The 6,000-nt window shown below is 40.0% G+C and overlaps 1 long non-coding RNA gene across 2 annotated transcripts in view; it reads right to left on the minus strand.

Moving 5' to 3' along the window:
• The window catches only part of LOC120755896 (uncharacterized), a 20,806-nt gene extending 15,009 nt beyond the window's left edge, over positions 1-5,797 (minus strand). Inside the window, exon 1 of one of the 2 annotated variants that reach the window (XR_009208083.1) lies at positions 5,689-5,797. This is a non-coding gene — a long non-coding RNA (uncharacterized LOC120755896). The remainder of the gene's footprint in view (positions 1-5,688) is intronic. The other variant, XR_005701903.1, reaches the window with a different exon arrangement.
• Positions 5,798-6,000: the final 203 nt, after the last annotated feature.

A 6,000-nucleotide genomic window follows, 5' to 3' on the forward strand; every position in this document is an offset into this window, starting at 1 on the left:
CTACTGAAAGAGGTAAGTGACTTAAGGCAAAAACTATCTAGAAAGGAAAAAATTAAAAAAACCATGGCTTGCTTTATCCATTTCTTGGGTAAAGGTGCTTAGCTGAAGTTAACTCCCTGTTGCCACAGAGTTAAGACTTCAATGATATTGTTGATCTCTTCAGCTCTCTCGTATGTCACAATGCATGTTTTGATCTTTCATAGTAAGCTCATTAAAAGATACTAGGAGATTTTTATGGTTTTATGTGTGAGGAGTAGCCTCTCTTGAATATCTAGTTCCCTTTACCAGTCTTGACTAATAGCTACTTTGTGATCACTTGCTTGGTGTGTTTGCACTTTTGGGGTTGAGATGAGAAAAAGAAAGGGGATGGAGATAGGAGAAATAAAAATTCTAAATTCTTAACTTCTATGACAACTCTTTGATACATGGAGATATGTGAGATAATGAATCAATGTATACTGGTCTGTATTTTTGAAGAGCATATGGAATTACTGCAAGACTGGAAGAAAGCAAATAGCACTTCGACCCACAAGATAAAAAGGAGGATCCCAGCAACAGCATGGATGCTATTTTTTTTCAAATAATGAAGTAGTACTACAGGATATTAATTACCCCAGTGACTACACAGAGCTAAGAGAATCCATCAACTCTACTGCCTGGATATACCTCCTTAGACAAGGTTTTTTTTCCCTTTTCTTTTTATATATATTTTTTTAAACAAATACAGATTGCAAAATTTGGAGAGGAGAATGCAAATGAGATGAAATCCATCCAGGTGTTACAGAAGTGTTTCCTAATGTCTCCTTACAAAAACTTAATTCAAACAAATTAAAAACACCACTTTGCACCACTTTTGGATGAAATAGAAGAGCAGTAAAGGAAAGAACAGAAAAGAAAGACTCGTCACTTCCAGCACTTATCAGAATCTCCAGAACCTTGGGTTGTCCTCTAGCTGTGTTGGGTGACTGAAGTCAAACACCTTCTATAATAGCTCCTGCTCTATGGGAATATGGAACCCTTTCCTTGACATCTGGTCACCCAAATGGGTTAGGGATATATTACTCTAATATGGAATAATTAGTGATATTACTTACACCAAAGGTTTTACAGTATGTGGGTGTATAAAATGAAGTGTGGCGCATGACAGCACCTCAGGAGGAAGTCTTGCAATGACCTGCACTCCACACCGTGCACTGAAACATGAGTAAGCTCAGGATGTCAGCAGCCAGAAGAGGACAACAGAGGGTGTTACCACAGAACAAGTCTTTTTTGTGGTGTGTATGTACAGATTATGGAGCAGATACTGATTACTATATTCAAGCAGTTTTTAGTATTTGCAAAGTGACTGAACAGTTGAACACACTTCAGGTGTTCCTCTGATGTTCAGAATCAGCTGCCTAAAGCTCATATAACTAGTGATCCATTTCTCACTGATGATGCTGATTTGATATTTATAGTATTTACAGAATTTATTGCATGCTCCTGCTAACAGAGAGACAGATTTCCTTATGTTCTATAGACATGAGGCCAGCTTAAATGCCATCATTTCCTCAAGGAAGATTTGAAGTTGGATGTTACCAGTTACAAACAAAGATGTGGTATTGCAGAAATGTTTTCTAGCATTTGCATAGCATACCTCTACCAGGAAGCACCTTCTTTGGATTGCTACAGAGTGAGTCAAAATGCTGTGATGGCAGTCATAGCAAATTGATCTAAAGCTATGGGCAGACTGCCAGAGGAGCTCCAAGCACAGTTTTGGGGCAGACTAAACCATGGTGGGTGTTGTGTTTGAAAGGTTGAGAAAGGAGCAGGCTGTGTGCCAAAGAATAGGAATCACTCAGGAGCTCCAAGCAGCCTCAAGTACAGTACCATGCCATGGTATAGAGATTAATGCTGGCAGTGCTGCCTCAGGCTTAAAAGGTACTCAAGGCAGCATGAGCCAGTGCCTGAAGTGCCACCCCAGGATGTACAAGACTGGGGCTAAAAATGCAGTCTGTTTCTGACTAGTTAAAGTATTTCTCAAGTCTGGTATCAACTGCAGCAAATAATATTGCAAAACATCCAAGCCCAGCTGGAAATTAGGTGAAGACATTGTGCTTCAGCATTTCAGAAAGAAAATAATGCAATTCTGTTCATATTAAACTGTACTTTTGCCTTTTAAAATTTGAAAGATCCTTAAAGCAAAATAGGGTTCAGCTTTCTAAAAATGCTGAAGACCAAATAAAACTCCTTCCTCCATAGCTCCAAGTTCTTCTAGAAAGTACTGTGTGGGAAACAGCTTGAACAGAAATCAGCTACTCATAAGAGAAAATGATTGAGCTGACTGCAAAAAAAAAAGCTGACTTAAGAGTTCAGTACAGCTGAAGAGCACTACTTGCCAGGGTTTGCTGTTAAGTGCTTATCCTTTTGTCATTTGTTATAATTACCAAACAAACCCCCTTCCATCCATTCCATTTCCCAACAAAGTACAAACTTCACAGCAGAAGGAATATGATCCCAGATCTGGCACAGGCACAAAGCAATCTGTACCAAAGAAAGTTCTTCCCACAAGCAGGTGAGAAGCCACAGGAAAACTGTCTTAACACTATGTTAACTTACACAAAAGAATTACAGAGAGGCAGCAATTTTCAATCTCATCCCCATGCTCAATTTCCTAGCTTGTTGTACAAAGTCTCAGGTCATTTTAGCAACTACTGACAGGAGCACAGGGTCATCACAAGAATGTCAGAATTTTATACTGAGGGAGAAAGTGAGACGCATGCACTGCAGTAACCTGTGGGCTCAGAGGCAGAAGAAACAATGTCAGAGGGTGCAAAGCTCCTGACAAAATCCTCCTGGCTCTTCAAAGCAATCCTTACACCGATCTTAGACCAAAGCACTCCTCCAGAAATGCCTGGAAATGGAAGACAGCATCTATGGGAAAGTAGCAGTCAAACTGTGTTTTACCAAAGAAGACAGAATGCAAGTCTGAGTCAAAAATTAGACAAAGCCTTCTCCCATGCCTGCACTTGCCACTGATACTGAGGAGACATTGGCCGAAGCATTGTTCTCAAATACCCGAACCCCAAAAATCACAGGACTTGCAGGGTGAAGCAAGCAAACCACAGAAAAAGATACTCCACCTCAGCCTTTGAGCAACCTGGTCCAAAAGGGATGGAACACTCTCCTGCTGACCCTGACAGGTGCAGGCATCAGAAGACTCCCTGGCATTGCAAACACAGCCAGAATAAACAAAAGCTGGGCTAAAGTTACCTAAGGACGACTGGTTGGAAATGGCTGCTGACAGCAATCTGGAGAGCTGAGCCCAGCTTCTGGTTGGAATGTGGGTAGGAAGCATTCTGAGCTGCTTGAGATTCCATAACAAGCTCGAAGGTGTCTGGCACATTGACCAAAGCATTGGCAAGGTTCACCAGAACAAGAGCTATTGCAGCACTGACAGGCAGGAGTGGCACTAAAGGGCACAATGAGATGTGCTGTCACCAAGTGGTAGCACAGCTGTACCTCAGACTCTATAATTTCCTCTTATTCCATTTGGTATTCTGCTGGCTCTGACTTCTTTATGTGTCACCAGATATTAATTAAATAATCTTAATTAATTAGAGCATTTGGGTTTAATTGTTTCAATGGCATCCTGAGTTTGGACTCCATATATATTGCAACCCAGGGAAGATCAGATTTTACAGCTTATCATATATTCTTTATCATACTTCAGCTGGAAGAAAGACAACTAAGTATATGTGATACAGTAAAAGAGTAATTGAGGATGAGGCAAGTACCACCAGCAGTGAAGTGCAAGATTGCCTCAGTGGTAGTGCTGTTCATCTCTGTCCATCTAAACCAGAAGAAACATTCTGTGTTATACAGCACAGGTAGAAGTTTTCTTCCTAGGCAGAAAAGCACACACTTCTGCAGCCATCCTAACCCAAGAGAAATCCCTCTTCTTGTTTTATATTTATTGCAGAGCCTTTCTGTCCAAAACAAATCTGAGAAACATGCTAGTTTTAAAACACATGAGAAGTCATAGTGAACACAATGGAAATGCAACTATAATGTCTGTACTTAAGTCCATGACACATGTGATTAGTGATTTGTCATGACTTCCTACAGTACCTTTTGATATCATATCTGCTGTAGCTCAACTAAAAAGCATCAGTTTCTTCCCTTTTGCAAGTCTATTGCAGTGACTGCAGAGGAAATGCCGTAGAAGGGCATTGGAGCATTTACAACCCCATACATCACACACTGATTCTGAATCACACTGTACTGAATCAGATATGCAAAGTCATGTACTCACCTTGCTCCAAACCCTTACTAAACATGACCCAGGGGTTACAGTTTAGCCACAGGAAGTACGGATTGCCTGAATCTGAATATCACTATCTTTTTTCCTCAATCTAGTCCCCTGAACTGCAATATACAACTATGTATTTTTAGTTAAGCAATTGGCTTTTTCAAAGTTAGTGGCTTGACTTGGCACAAAATTGAATTTGAAAATTCTTTATCTTTACAACGCAGATGAAAACCCAGATGTGCTATTGAAATTATCTTAAGGAGTCTCTGCATTTCTGAACCTATTTTTTGTCACCAAAATACAAGTGCTTTAATCAGGACATAAGCAGCTTCAACAAGGGAGGCTTAATTAAAATCTAAACTTTCAGTTCAAAGCAATGCTTCTTTTTGTGATCTTGAGTGACAGTGATCTCAAAAACCTTCTATGATTTAGCTCCAGTGGTCTGTTTACACAGATTTCTAAAGAAATGCATATGTGGAAACGAAGGACCATGCCAGCACTGATCCAACAGCATCATTCACTGGTCTTTTAAATCTGCATCTAATGAAAACCAGAGAATTAAATCATGAAAGCATTGGACACCTCATCTCACAACATGAGATATGTCTTCTTATATTTAACCTGGTCTTTAACTGAGGCAAAGCTGACTCAGTCAAAGCTTGAGCTGAAGCACAGATCAAGGGAAAATATTTCAGAAATTACAGGAATTCTGCATTGTTTCTATAACAATCTATAAGTAAAAGATATCCCATATTTTAAAAGCTGAACCTCTATTGGTCTATAATTATTGGTAATCAACATCAATGGCATTATCTCAGCCTGAAAGGAAACAAAGAGTCCCTGTATCAGAGAGTTTCTAAATTACAGATGGATCTCAAGTCTCCTCAGAATATCAGAAAGAGAGCTAAACTTCAAGGCTTATCCTTTCTGATATGCACAGGTGGACAGATGAGGTCCAAGACACAGAGAGGTTGGTAACAGACATCTTGGCAAACCATTCTATTTACCACTGCAACATCAAAAGCTTTAAAAAAAAGAGAATTGGAATTCATTTGTTTCAATAAGAACTTAACCACCTAATGAAATCACAGCACTGATAACTTGGAAGCAAACCAAGTGGTCTTTAAACTTTCCTCATCTAAATATTACACTTTGAACAGCTTTTTCCTTTTATTAGTATGAAAATCCAAAGTCTAAAGTCACTAGGAAAGATTTGCTCCATCTTCCTACTTCCAGTTTGGATGGTCAATAGTCAAAGTCTCTGTTCATAGAATTTCATGTCTGCTTATGCTGCCCTGTCATCATCATCAAGATGGCCACAGCACTCAAGAGTGCTTCTTTAAAAACTTCAGGGGGCCTCAAGTATCAGTACCTCGTTATTTAAAAGTTTTTCATACCTTTGCTATGTTGCAGTTCCATGAGTCGCTCCACACAGCTCTGGCTCTTTCTCTCCTCCTTCTCACTTCTTTTTGCATTTCTAGTTCACTGCTTCCCATCCTCCTCACAGCATGACCAGCAAGCTCCAACTGACTGACCACTCTACCACCCTTTTATCACCCATAGCTGGGAGGGGAAGGCTGTTCCCACTCTTTGGTAGTTAACACAGCTGCAATATATCAGGGGCAAGAGTGCCTTCAGTGCTATTTCCATCTGTTCTCTCACACTGCCCACATTTTATCCTGGCAAGAGGGGAGGCTAAGTACATCAAA

Source organism: Hirundo rustica, chromosome 8, assembly GCF_015227805.2.
Source record: "Hirundo rustica isolate bHirRus1 chromosome 8, bHirRus1.pri.v3, whole genome shotgun sequence".
Lineage (NCBI taxonomy): Eukaryota > Metazoa > Chordata > Aves > Passeriformes > Hirundinidae > Hirundo > Hirundo rustica.